A 14,677-nucleotide genomic window follows, 5' to 3' on the forward strand; every position below is an offset into this window, starting at 1 on the left:
TATAAAACGTCTACTAACAATTTTACGTGTGCACAAAGACCTGTTTGTTTCACATTCTTTATATAGTAACTCGTAACTAGTTCAAAATATATATAATGCAATTATAACCACATTATTTTCACTTAATTACGGAGCACAAAATAACTGTTACACTTCGTGCGTAGCCATATTGGCATAATAATCACGTGATCGACTAGAAGCTGATAGGTTCACGGCATTCGTTTCCCGCGCGCCGTTGGGTCACGTGACCGGGGAACCAATATGGCTGCGCGGGACGTGTGGATAGTGTTTCGCGCTCTTCAATTAAGTGAAAAGTTTCTTTATATTATTGTGTAAAGAAAGTTTATAAATTGTGTCACTGGTCTAGATAATAAACGTGAACTGGTTGGACATTCCTGTAAATGCAGACAAGCTGGAACACTGTAAATATTAGACGAAAATATGAAGCGTGTTCGCGCAGGTTACTAATGCTGCGCGAAGCATTCAAGATTTAAATAATCACGCGCGTTCAGCATAAGGATCATCTCGGTGGACGTATTTAAATCGCTGCAATGAACGCTCAAAATAATCTCTGCGAATCCGGTTAAGGTAAGTATCTTTCACAATTGTTTTCTTTATATAATAATGAGATATTGAAACGATTTTAATTGTAATTACATTAGCCTCTTACATAACCTATATTCGATGATCAAACTGATAGAACTACATTACATCGTATGTATAATATATAGCAAATCAGCTATTTATCAGATTTTTAATACTCAATTTTCGAGAATCAATGACTAATTTACTATATGCGTAATGTGTATCTCTTTTCCTTTAGCCTTGTAATTTGCATCATTGACTAAAGATTTTCCTCCATATTGGAAATCTTCGGTAATACTAAGTTGCAAACAAATGATTGAACTACTCAAACAGCAAGCAATCAGTACATAGTTTCCCTATTCTTTATTAATTAACTGTTCGATGTGTAATTCGACAGGATCTGCAGATGATTTTGTACACTTTAACCCTTAGCAGTCCTATGTCGAGTCAGACTCGACATTCTATTTTATTGCAACCTCTACCTGTTTTAACAATTTTTTCTATATTTACTTGTAGTATCACAATTGTACTTAAAGGTAACATTTCAATGACTCCCAAGTATTCTTGAATAAATAAATAGAGCGTCGTATTAAGCCGTAATTGAATGAACTAACGTCGACGTGAACCTCAAAGTGAGAAACCAAGAGTACTTCGGACCGCAAGGGGTTAATAATTGAAAGACAAAGAGTAAAATAAAAGACGTTCATCTTCAACGCGGCCACTCGCGGCGCACATATAGAGACGCCGCTGAATTAAAATCATATTTCCCGTCTACAATAAAATTCAAATGAAATTTCTCCGTCCACATATTCTTCGGTCCCCCTCTACAATCAACAAAAACTGAATTAACATACAATTCCCCGCCGGTCGATCTACGCGCGCGTGCACGCCGCGGAAGGATTTCGAAAAGAATTCGCCGGCGAACGGTGGGAAGCGCGTTTCCACGGGAACAATGCCGCCGAAAATACAGTTCGCCATCAGAAGTTGATTATTCTGCGCGCAGAGCGTCGCGAGGGTACGGTGCACCGTCAATTTAGTGAATTTTTCATCGGCTCTGTCTCTCTCGGCGCCGATTTCTTTCGCGCGTTCTCCATTTATCCGCGCGCGTCCACACAGCCCCGGCCGGCAGCTTTGCTTTGAAGAATTAACGCGATTGACAGGCAGCGTCCGCGAGTATTACGGCTTTTAAATAATCATCCGACCGTACGTAATAAAACCGATCGGTAGAATCCGGTTACGCGAACCGGTCAAAGGCGCCGCAGCGGTTCCAAATACGACAGCGCGGATATTAATACGGGCTGCGCGATCCGATGGGACGGGAACTTTTTCTTTTTTTTCTTTTTACCATCGGGGACGGAGAAATTGAAAATTTATGGGTCCCGGGAAATCCGTACGAAAAACTGATATAGTCGGAATGGCGAGCTGGTATTTCATCGGGCGCGCTGAAAAATTCATCGATCCTTTTCGTTCGACGGGTCGAATCGCTGTACGCCTATGTTACACACATTCCGGCGCATTCGGTGTTGAATCGCGGTACGTGGGACGCTATCGATTTTTCGCTCCTCTTCTACTGGGAAATAAAGAACTTCCGGTGAGGGTTATTCGCGAATGGACCGGCTGAATGTTTTCTTGTAATGCTCTGTTTAGGAAACAATCTGTTCTATTCGATGGAGTGAATCTTTCGGTGTCGTAGACTTTCGTGACCTAATTCGACTGAGAAATTTATACAGGACTGTAGTCTATTTTTCTTAGAAACGTCTCTTGGCTAAATATTCTCCTGTTTGAGCGTATACTAATCTGTGTTGATACATCCCCGGAAGTATATTTGCAACGTTCGAAAAATACGGGAATAATACAGAATTCAGGGAAGTTCACCTATATCCGAGCAGCTGGTTAGAATTGTTTAAATTTCAGACATTTGCGTACGTTGCTCTAAGTATTTAGTCCGCTGTTTACCCGAATTCACTAAACTCGGATAAATTCTCGCAGTATATTGAAACCAATGAGACTCGGGATGCTTCAGCGAGCTGCCAGAATAAATGGGACTCGGACAATTTTCCAAGTTCCATCCGTTCTAACAACTCGCTTATGTATTCCGTGTCCGATCGATCCATCGGAAATTTTCTAAGTTGCAGCGGCGCTTGCCGGTCCAAAGTCTTAGAAACTCGGGGGAAGAAGCGAGAGCAGTCTTTTCGTTCGATAAATCTTCGATCATAAACCTTTCAATAGGGAAACCCGTTAAGATACTTATCCCGATACTCCGCGCGGATCTTCTGTTTTATATTTCGTTGAAAAGGATCCTCGATTATTCAAAGTGCCCCGTCCCATCGGTAATAAGTAATGAAATTACTCGCGCGGCACCGTCTGCCGCGATTCTCTGTTAAAATATTTTTCGACATCGTCGATACTCCCCGCGATTGATCGGAGCGGGACACTCTCGCGAGGTGGAGCCGCCTTTCAATTTGAAATTGTAAACCGTTAAAGAAGTCGGCGCTACGTACACGGGAGCCGTTCGGGTAACCGTGTATATTTGAAAAGCGCGCAGTTCCTCTTACAACGTCGATAATATCGCGTAACATCGTCGTACTATCTGTTTCGGGCCGGTTGCCTCGATGTTTGCCCATTTCTGTATCAGAAATCAGGGAATATTAAAGACGCGCCCGTTCCTTTCGAAGCGCGGCGGCAGTTCGTTCTCATTTATTTCATCCCCCGTCCGTAAATTCTCCGCCGTCCCGGGCTCACGGTGAAACATGTGTTCCGTGCACTCGAGCACACCTGGAAAAAGTGTCGGTACTCCCGGGTAACGACCGCTAATGTAAATACACCTAGCGCGAAGTGAGTTATGAATTTTTCCACGGTGTGCCCGGCCGGAACTGTTTTCAGCTGAAAAATGGACGTCTCGAGGAAGTTGGCGATGCTTGCCGCTAAACGTCGCCGGCGAAACTGTGAAACTTGCTGTAATCCGAGTTGATTTTTCAGCGCACGAGATGTCAGCGAACGGGGCGCGCTGGCACTTTATTCGATGCACACCGAAAACGTGAAATATGGGGTCCGCCGGTAAGCGACTTCAGCGATAAACATTGAAAATTCAGCCGGCTGTGTTCGTGTTGGAATGGAATGTAACGCGTACGGGGTGTCGCTTAATCCGAGTCTAAATTAAATATTATCTTTCTGTTATCAATTATAACGCATCGGAACGAACGTAGCGACTTCGTTCTTTTTCCGTCGAATTATGAATAATGAAACGATTCCGTTGAGTCGAGATTAAATCTTGAACGAGAAGAATCTAATCTCTGAACCGATGCCAGCCCGATTCGAATAATATCGGAACAGCGAAGAAACTGTTAGAATTAAATGTCAGGATATCGACAGTGAAGTATCAGAATTAGTGGCAGAAGATTGAAAACTGTAATCTTGCCGCATTAATTCGAAATAACGCATCTCCGTGACGTCTAAATCGATATCGCGCGTAATTATTCATCGGATGTGGCGTATTAATATTCGAAGACGCGATTGAATCTCTAGACTGGTAAATTACCGGCTACATAATGTAAAGACGTTAACGTGTAACGTCGGAAATTACTGGTCCGCCTGTCCTTTTAGCCTGAGAGTGTATTGACAGTCCTATTTAAGGATTACCGATAGATCCCTCCGAGACAGACCGTACAAGATGCGCACATACCCGCAGGAGCTTGACGTAAAGGCGGACCGCCGTCCTAATTGTGCACAGGACGATCATGTTTCACAGTACACAGGGGTATTGGCTCTCGATGTCGCGCGGTTTCCCTATACCGGTATGTACAGGTACAGGGCGTCACCAAACCTGTGTACCGTGTCCACCGATCGACCAGGTAAAACTTTAATCTCACCGGAAATAGAAATGGAAATGAAGCGAGCGCAACGAAGACACGCCGCCGTTAATTTGCAATCAAAGCGGAGGGGTATTCATTAGACAACGCAAACAACCTCTCCCACTGTACGTAACTTACGCCACAGACGAAAACTTTGATATCTCTCGCAGACTTTCGACGAAGCTGTATCCTCTAAGACAATTTTCTTCTCGCCAGAAGGCTAATACTTATGGAAATTGTTGCTAAAGTTAATATAGTTATTCGGAGGTACTTAGACGCGTCGATTTAACCAGTTAACCGTGTTTGACGAGGATACATCTCGAAACTTAAAATAATATTAATTTCTTCGACGATTGATTACTCGGTTGTTCAAAGGAACGTTCAATTCTTGATTTTGTTCACGACTCCTTTGTTTCAGTATACTTTTAATGCATTCGTCCTATATTCGAAATGTACGCCGGTCGTTGGCTGATTTTATTATGCACTTAGCTTTTATTACAGCTAAATTCCACCGTTAACCGGTTAACATTCCATTTCCATGGATTCGTGGAGTGATTCCAAGGTTTTAACCGATAACGTATGCAGGATCCTTGCGCGTAATGCTCGCGGATGTAAAGACTGATTCGGAATACTGGAATATGTATTGGAAATACTCGTTCGGCGGCGGAAGAATGAACCGAGGTTCGCGCGCGGGGGGAAATGATCGACGATAGGTCTGGTTACAATATTTTCAATCGTTCTTCGACCGGGACGCGGCCGGCTCGACTCAATGAAAATTGCAAATTCAATCTTCGATTTCGCAGCTGCGTCGTTAAATCACTGGCCGGGAAGAGAACGAATAATTTGTTGCGACGGCAGCTAGGCGAATAATTTAACAGATCTCCGACGGAATTAGCATTCATGCCGGCGATCGTATTAATCCGACATCGATCCAGTCCGACGCGGGCATCGCGCGCATCCTCGGTATTGAGATATCTGTATTACCTTCGTCGCTTTCGCGGGAAACGTTTATCTGGAGCGTGCACGGATTACTAGTCGCGAGAATTATTATAGGAAATTAGAAACAGACTATTCACCGAACATCTCCGCCCCCGTAACGCTTCTTCTTCCGAAATGTGCGGTACAATGCACGGCGAGAACCAAATTACATCGGCCGCCAACGGCGGAGCGCCATTTATACCAATCTTTATCGCCGAGGCGATGATTATTTCTAAAATGGGATACGGATTCTCGTGAATGTTTAACGCCGGTTTATAACTAATATCCCTGACACCCAAGAAAACCGTAACAATACAATTACGTCTCTTACATTTTACATCTCGATTCCCGTCATCTCGCTAAATAACTCGACACACGAAAGACAAGCGTGGCCCAGAAAATTGATGCGCTAAAGCACAGCCGTCATGGAGGAATAAATATTTCAGAAGTTTTCGCGAAAGTTCACTCTGTTAACCGGGTTTCCATTAAGCGGATGCCTCGTGATCCGAAAATTCTCTTATTCGAGCGTAGATATTATTTGCATACCTAAATAAACTTAATTTAAGTAGCTGCAGCCGGCGAACTAGGTCGCCTAACGTTATCGATACTTTCGAGAGCCTTCGAGTTCCATCAGCGTTCGCAACGATTCGGGGAACGCCTCGGATCCATCAGCGTCTCGCGATCTGCAGACAGCCGTTTCGGAATATTTCCCGATGCAGCTCGAAAGATAAAAAAAAAAAATATAGAACCGAGGAAAGGAAAATACATGGAACCCGGGTCTCCCCGCTTTCCGTTGTCAACAGGGGGAGGTGACACGGACGTGGGGAATTCGTCGAAGGGCGTCGGATAATTCCAACGGGATGGAGCAGGTGTTAACGACGTGGCGTGTTTAGCGGGGCGCCATATTTTCGCCGCTTATCCCGGCCGGCGCTTCGCCCCGGGGAGGAAAAAACGACAGAGAGAGAACCAGGTGGTCGGGAGAGGAGTGCAGGATCCCCTCGGCGCGAATCGAACCCAGATCCCGTCCCGGGAAAGGACCGAGCACGCGTGTCCTGCGTGTGCACCGCCATAAATACGTCCGAAAGGACCGAAGGACCCAAAGCAGCGCGCCGTAAGCGCGAGCGTAAACTTCGTTAACGAGAAACTAATTCTCCTTCCGCGCATTGTCGTAAGAAAGTTTCGCAATTTCGGGGGCGAGCGGGACGGGGCCGGGGCAAGGTACGTCGAAGGGGTGGGCGGACGGTCAAAGGGGGCGGGCGACTGAGTTACGATGCGAATTAACACGCTACTCAGTTCACCGCGGCTGCGAGCGCTATCCATCTTTTCCTCGGCGAAAACCGGCCGAGGAACAACACGGTTTCTTCCGGGGAGCGAGACGACTGCGCGCGCACGGGAATTCGCGTCGGGATAAACAGATTTCAAAGTAATTTTCACCGCCGTCCGCCATCGTTGTGTTCCATTCGTACCCTGATAATGCGCGAATGATGGACGGCCGGACGCAATTTTCGGCATCGCTGCGCGCGAGTCGCGGCGTCCGGCGGCATTCCATTAAAACCGCGTCGCGACGGTTCGTTTGCCAGCGATCGGTTGATTTCTTCCAACGTTGTTATGTAAAACATCTCGTCACCTTGTTACAACCGTCCCGACGCGCTGCAACCTCGGGCTGTGTTCCGTCCGGAGCGGGATGAAACGCGCTATTTTCGATGGGACGAGAAGCTACTCTCCGTCGAGAGTTCGAATAGTTTCCGAACGTCCGAGATGAACCGGCATCGCCCCAGACTCTATCTCCCGGGGACTCCTCGAAGGAGCGAGGAACTCGGCGAAAAGTGTCGTTCCCGGAATTTCCACCGTTCAAACTCGCACGTTCGGCCACTTTACTCGCCGCGTCCCGGCGAGCGTAGTATTTAGCTGCGCGGATGTAGGTTGCGACAGATTTTCGGAAACAACATTCCGAACTTGAAGCTTACATTTTTCAACTCTCGCAGCATCTTCGGGATAGATCGTTGCGTACATGTTTTGTTTCCCGAAACACGTAGGATAATTCAAGATATGATAGTTAAGTCTAGTGGTATACCGTGATTACATCGAGAAAGCAAAAATTGAGAGCCTGTCTGATCTAGAAGACACGACGAAAGTAAATCCTTAACCAAGAAACAATATTATTTATTCCATTGGGATTTACAAAAATTAGGATTATCTTCTGAGCGATTGCATTTGCTTTCACAAATATATTTCTGTCAGATACCAATAATATTTACAATGTGGTAGTTCTTTTTGAAAAAGTGAGCCATCTCCTCTAGAGTCACCCTAGAAGAATGCCTCATTGGGAACTTAACCTAGCAGCCAGGTTCAAATGATCCAATTTCCGCCATTTTTTCTCAACAGGTCGACGCATCTGTCTCGAGGCCAATAGGACGCTCAAGGACTCATGGAACTTGTGCAGGAGGCCTGACTCCGACGCCAGGCTCCATGAGACCTGCGAAGTGTATGGGGTCCCTTAGCCGAGGAAGTTTATCGACACTGCTCGCGTCCCCTGAAGATCACGAAGACGCGGCCGTTCGCGGAGCAGCCAGCTCCCTCCAGCGGCCGCCATTAATGGAATACAGCCTCGTTCTGAACGACCTCATCCTCGACCTCGTTACGCGTAGGTGTACACACGCGCGTGTTTACCCAGGCTGAAGGGGCCGGCGATGTTCTCTCTTTTCCGGCGTCCGCCGGCCCATAATCGGCGAACGATACACCCGCCATTATGTCCCGAGCGCAGAAGGAGGCTTCGCTTTCAACTCGTCGCCACGGCCGCTTCATCCACGCTGGACAAACATCGCCGGAGCACCTCTGGCCCCCGTGTGTGCACACAATGTCACGGAGAAAGATGTACCTTGCAAGCTGTTATCGTCGAGCCGTGTACACGTAAGCAACGCTACGCTCCTGAACGTCGAATCGGCGACGGCGGCGTTCATTCCCGGTACGCAACGGATATTTATCCGTGCAGTTGGAATTTCGTTGAGAAGCCAGTGCAGATTGGTAACAATTATATTCTAGTATTCTAAATTATTGTCTAGTTGCAGGTTCTTCGGTTTGTCTCTGTTTCAAGTATAAATGTGGGAGTACGTAGTTTAGTAAGAATTGCCTTGCGGTGTTTTTGAATTCAGACGTATCTAGGAGAAAATGAGAACAAGTGAAGCAGAGAAGATTAAGAAAATGGTTTATGAAAGTGAGAAGGTGATTAGGGTATCGTGATTTGAAAGATCGTAGATGTTCGTTTCACCGTGTTTCTAGTCTGAATATTATCATTCATTTCCGCGTGTCACGCGTTCCCTTGTTTCGTTTCCACGTGGAAGACGCAGGCTGCAGCGTACGTAACGCGGTGATCCATGTAATTATACAGGATTACAATGTTTCGCTGAAAAAAACCGGCGCAATTAAAAAGGAGTTAAGTCTCGCGGGCGACTTTTTACAATTTCACGGGACAATTGTGTTCCCGTTGGCTCGGCTCAAGAGTTAAGCGAAATCCATTTCCGAGTGTTCCCCAGGAACAAGAAATCTGATTGAACCCGTGGATGCGCAATCGGCGGAGCGTTCCTCCAATCGGACGAGCGATTTCGGCCCATTTCGCGGATAATTCGATTCCGCGTGAACGCTGGAAAGGGAATACTTTGTAACATTAATGAGAATATTTAGGTGAATGCGCCGTGCTCCGTGTAGTTACACGCTTTCCAATTTTATTCCCTTTGAGCGGCCGGGACAAACGCCATTATCGGCGCGGCGCGGCATAGTAACGGCCCCGCGATATATTCCGCGCTGTCACCCGATGTATAAACACCGACAATCTCGTCACGGGAAATTATGTCACGTACAGAGTGATTTTCAAACGGCTCGCTCGTTCGCTCGCAGATCTTCTTTATTCAAAGGCTCGCCGCTTCCGCGAAACGTCTCAGTCGTCTGCGACGACGGAAAGCCGGTATCGTTCGCGAATCTTGATCCGTATTCCATTTAAATATTTATTCGCATCAGTCGCGCAGTTCCACGATGAATTGGTAAATTACAATCTAATTTTCACCTACGTTACCGTAAGATAAAACGCCAAAGGAATTCAAAAGAAACAAGTAGCTTTCACCCCGGAATTTCAGTTACATCGGATGTTTCTCACTTTTCAGTTTTTTTGCTTATAAAACGATCTTTCAGTTTTTCAATTTATTTTGCTTATATAGAAACTGAATGTCTACTAATAAGAAATTTATGAACATATCGATTCTAAGTTCTATCAGTTTTTCCCTGTTGAAGTCTGAACTGATCTCCGCGGTCTATTCTACCTAAAAAATTCCAACCTCTTTCTTCCCACAGCAACACTTTTGATTTTCGAACCCCTCACTGGAAAAATGGTACCACAGTTATCGTTCATTCATATCGAGAACCGCTCCGAGCATTCGCAACTGCAAAAGGATTAACACGTTTCCGCTCGTCAAAGCGCTATCGCTCGACGAGCAAACTTTAAAGGAGATCGAACTCTCCTAAATCTCCGACAAATGAAATTAAACGATTCCACCGTGCGATCGTTTCCACCGCGCACCCCCTCTCGCCCCTCCCTCGCCGGGACAACGAAATCGTTTCGGAGCGGCGCAACGTTTCCGCGGCCGGCCGCAAAACACGGCTGAAAGCACATCCTTCCGAATAAATCGCGCGATAACAAATCACCGGATCGTAGACGCCGGTGAAAAGCAGGGGCAGGGAGAGAGACTGATAGAAAATTGAAAACCGTCCGCCGGATCCGCAAGCTCCGCGTTCGTATAATGGAAATATAATAGAAGCCCGGATCTCGCCTCGCAGGGGGTAAACGCGCCCGATCTGGAACGTACACGCGGCCGCAATGACGGCGCAAATTGCATCTCCGCGATTTCCGTCCGATAATCGATCGCCGGTATCGCTGAACCGCTGCCGGTCGAGGAAATGATATTATTTATCAATCGTCTCAGCCGCCTGGACTAAGGACCCTCCCAGCCCGTGCTGCTACCGCGCGTCCGGGCGCGCACGTAGAATGCATCCCGCCGGGACACGTTCCCGCGATGGGTGAATAGGTAGTCGCATGGTTCAGCCGTGGAGGCCGTAAAGAATGTGCGAACTCGCCGGAAAGGAACGGGTCGACAGAGGGAAGGGTTGCGTTTTCTTCGGGTTCTACTGGTACCGTCGACTGTACACTGAGGATTTTATACGCCAGTGGCACTCCTGATTTTTTAAAGCTTGTTAGAGCGGAACGTTTAACCCTGTTGCGCTCCTTCATTTACGTGTACCTTTGAAATGTTAAATAATTGGAGCACGTTACGCTGGTGGCTAGGGTTTTATGAATTTTTCTGATTTATATTATATTGAAACGAGGATACGATTGACTCGGAAAAGGAGAGAGTGAGAAATGGGTTGAGCTAAATTGATTTAAGGAATGTGGATTGAGGTGTGATAGGAACTTTTGCCTCCTTTAATTGTTAGACTTTGTAGCATAAGGAGATAGGAGAGATATAAATTCGTGGATATATGGAGACGTGACCTCGAAGTAACTTTCAACTCCGGTAATTGAAGTTAAACGTTGAATTTATTCCGGTCGGGATTTCGGTAGATTTCAGCGACGACGAGTCGTGAACCTAAGTAAAACGGACTAGCTTTCGGAAGACAGACTATAATAACGTTGCGGAATTGTCTCGGTCTCCTTGACAACGCTGGCGAAGTAGGTTAAGCTCGACTTGCTCGCTGGACTAGATTGTTTTAGGCTGTTCATTGTCGACTGCATCCACTGGAGAACAGTCACTCGCGCTGCGATGTTTCCGCGATGATTGCAGTCTGTCTAAACATTGATAAAATGGCAGACGAGTTCGATGAATCGATCGACAGAAAATTTGTTGTTCGATAACCTTCCGAGAGCAAAGGATCTCTACTAACTTCACTAGCAATAGGAATTTCACTATCGACCGAAGATCTCTCGGATAATATTTCTGGTAATTATCGTTCAACGAACAATCAAACTTTTCTTCGGCACAATCCCGACGCGAAGGAACCAAAGCGTTAAAGCTTCCACTCGACGGGCAACTGTCGATACGTCAATATTATAATATCGAAAATTTCGCAAATTTGAAATGTCCGAATTCTTCGATTCCGAAGAGTTGATACCTTTAACTTCACTTTCGGCTGCCTGCTTTAAGAGTTAATACCTGATATCGAGGAATAATATCAATACCGATAACTTCCGAGCTACTTGAGGATACCTTTCCGTTCGTCCGTTCCATTTTCCGGAAATGCACGGATCGAGAGGCTCGCCGGGCCGCATCCCGCGGAATCTATAGGCATTTCTATAAATCTTTGTCGGTCAGGAGCGTCTATACCTGTCCCGGTGAATGCGAGCGTTTGATGCAGCGTGCCGGTGCAGGGAGAGGGCTGAATCGAACGTACCTAGCCGCACACACACGGGCACACAATGCGAGCGCGTACGTGCGCCTCGACGGGGAAACTTTCCTCTCGCATTCGCGAACGTCAGTTTATTCAAATTCTTACGCACGTATACTGGCATTTATGCGGCGAATATGCACGCTGGGGATGGAACGGCGGTTGGCAAGTTGAAAGGTGTATCCCGACGTGGAAACGGGTCTCAGGGAAATTCTAAGGAGGTCACGGAGCTGCTGAATTTCCGTATCTAATTTCAAGTAAACGCTTCGCTGTCGACCTCTCTTTCTCCCTCTCTCTCTCTCTTTCTCTTTCTCTTTCTCTATCTCGCTCTCTCTCTCTCTCTCTGGAGTTACCTCTTAATTCCGAATTCTGAATTGAATTCCCTCGGCCAAAAAGGGAACCGGACGACGTTAATGAGTCACGACGTCTAAACGTTTGAGAACCGCTATTTTAATTTATAATGCGCGCGAAGGGGTTGCGCAGCTTTATCCGCGTCGACTTTGCTCCGACTACCCCGTGTACTTCTTAATGCTGGTTTACAATCGTGAATGCGAGCGCGGATGCGTGGTGCATGAAAGTACGCAGCGGTCAGCGTGCACACTTTAGCATTTAGTTATTAATGCTCTTTGAAATGTTTCTGAACATTCAAACGCGTCCCGTACCTTCCGTTGAAATTGAAATCGTCCTCGGCTGAAGAGTAATTGGAATTTTGTCTAATTAATCTCGAGTTTGGGGGAAGTTATTTCTGTTTTGCGTCGAGCAGGATGGAATTATTGAAGTTCACAATGATTAATCGCGGTTGCTTCGACAGTGGTTGCCCGCCGCGTCGTTCATACGTGCAAATCGAGTTACCAATTCTCGCGACAACTTGCTCAAATCTGTATCTCATCGGAAAATTTTGAGTATCTCTAATGACAAACTTTCGACCACTTCGCGGACGAGACTGTCTTAAACTTCCAACGTTTCATTCGATAAAAAATTGAATTATGGCTCAAAGTCTCAAATATTAAAAGAAAAGAAACCACACAGTCTCTCGTTAGTCGAGTAATTAAATTATTCATTTATAATTTTCGATTCAAGATATCGAAGCTCGAAGCTGCAAATACGGCGACATTCCACAGTAAAGGGCAAAGACTCTCGAAACACCGAAATGCTTCGCTACCATTTGTCCTGACAAACCACAGGACGTCTTCGCAGACATAACGGAATTAATCACCGACGAATCGCGCGACACTTCGCATACATCCCCCGACATATCACGAACAGCCGTGTCAGTCGCGTTTATCCTACACCCTCCGCGATCCGAAGAAACCGTTCACGGGCACAGCGGATTCTTGGCGAACAGCGATTCCGGTGCCGGTCGACAGTTACCACTATCATATCTCCGCGAGTTCCCGGGCAATTCAACGGATTCAAGATCAGATAATTACGGTAATGAAAGTTTAATTTCGGGAGCACTCCTTTCCTTCATGGAGAGTTTAATTAAGAAAGGGGGCGAAGCGTTGTTCCGGCCGCTCCATTTCGGCGTCGGGTGTGGGAAACACAAACGCCGGCCGCGGTAGCCGCGCGCAAACCTTCGATCGCCGGTGTATACGTGCACGGGGGGAGGGAGGGAGGATCGTTCGAGTGTTCGCCGTCGTCCGCAGGTCGGCTCGGGGGCGGACTGCAGCTGCACCTGCACGTATGCATGTGCACCGGGAACGGTACGTGCGGCGTATGTTGATGGGGTTGCGGTTTGACTCCGGTGGCTGCTGGATAGCCCGCCCGTTATTATCCGTAACTCGTGTTGCGGCAGTCCCGGAACAAACGCGCCCGAAAACCTTCGTTTCCTGCGCCCCCGACCGAGCGCCAGCTCCGCTCTTTTCCATGGTGCGCGCGCCCGTTCATTCGACGACCCCGGAACCAAGGAGGATCCGTCATTGTCCGGCGGGATCGGTTGCAGCCCCTCAGAACCCAGCTCCTCGCGGCTACGTGGAATCGGTTATGCTCCAGCGCGAGGGAAACCGAGTATTTACTCTTGCTGTCGGTAAATGAAATTCGTCTTTCTGTCACGTGCAATTATCGAAGCTCCGAGAGTAATGCGAAGCGTGGCGTTTGTGCTTGTAACTTAGACACGTCGGATTTTGCTGAAGTTACGGGGATATTAGTAAATTCGTTTAGCTATCGATTCGTGGAAAACGATTCGGACAAACTTCGACTTTTGCGGTGGGAATTAAAGTTTATTAAAACCTTCGTTCCATCGAGTTCCGTGCAAAGATGCAGAAACTCCTAGAGCTCCTTATACGGCATGTTATTCGACTACTCGGTTGCACGGAGTATTGCGTTCGTGCTCGGCATAGACTTTTCTATATGCTCACTGTTTGAGAAGGAGGTAATTTGCGCAACTGAATTCCGCGGCGGGGAAGATTATATTTATTCGGGTATATATGTTGACGCTTATACCGACACCGCTTACGATGCTACATAAAACATCCTGCCGATGTAACGATTTTCCAACCCTTAATATTCCGCCGATAACGCGGCCGCCCCGAGACACGGAGGAATTCCTCCAGTAACCCCGTTTACAAGAGCAGACGGTCGTCGACGGAGCAACACGGCTTGAAAATTCCATCAATAAGAAAACATATTTCGTTTGCCTGGCATAATGCAGGAAGAAGAGTCTTTAAAGATAAGGGGCGGCTGCCGGTATGGAGAACCGCGACGTGCTTCGTAGCCGGATCGGTTTTCAATAATCCCGAACGCGTTCAATTTTAATGCAAGAAACGCTCACGTCCTGGATGTATGCCGGGACCATTGTAGCCGGGAAATGACACGATAATGCATTCTTGGAATGT

The sequence above is a fragment of the Nomia melanderi genome, chromosome 5, assembly GCF_051020985.1.
Source record: "Nomia melanderi isolate GNS246 chromosome 5, iyNomMela1, whole genome shotgun sequence".
Classification (NCBI taxonomy): Eukaryota; Metazoa; Arthropoda; class Insecta; order Hymenoptera; family Halictidae; genus Nomia; species Nomia melanderi.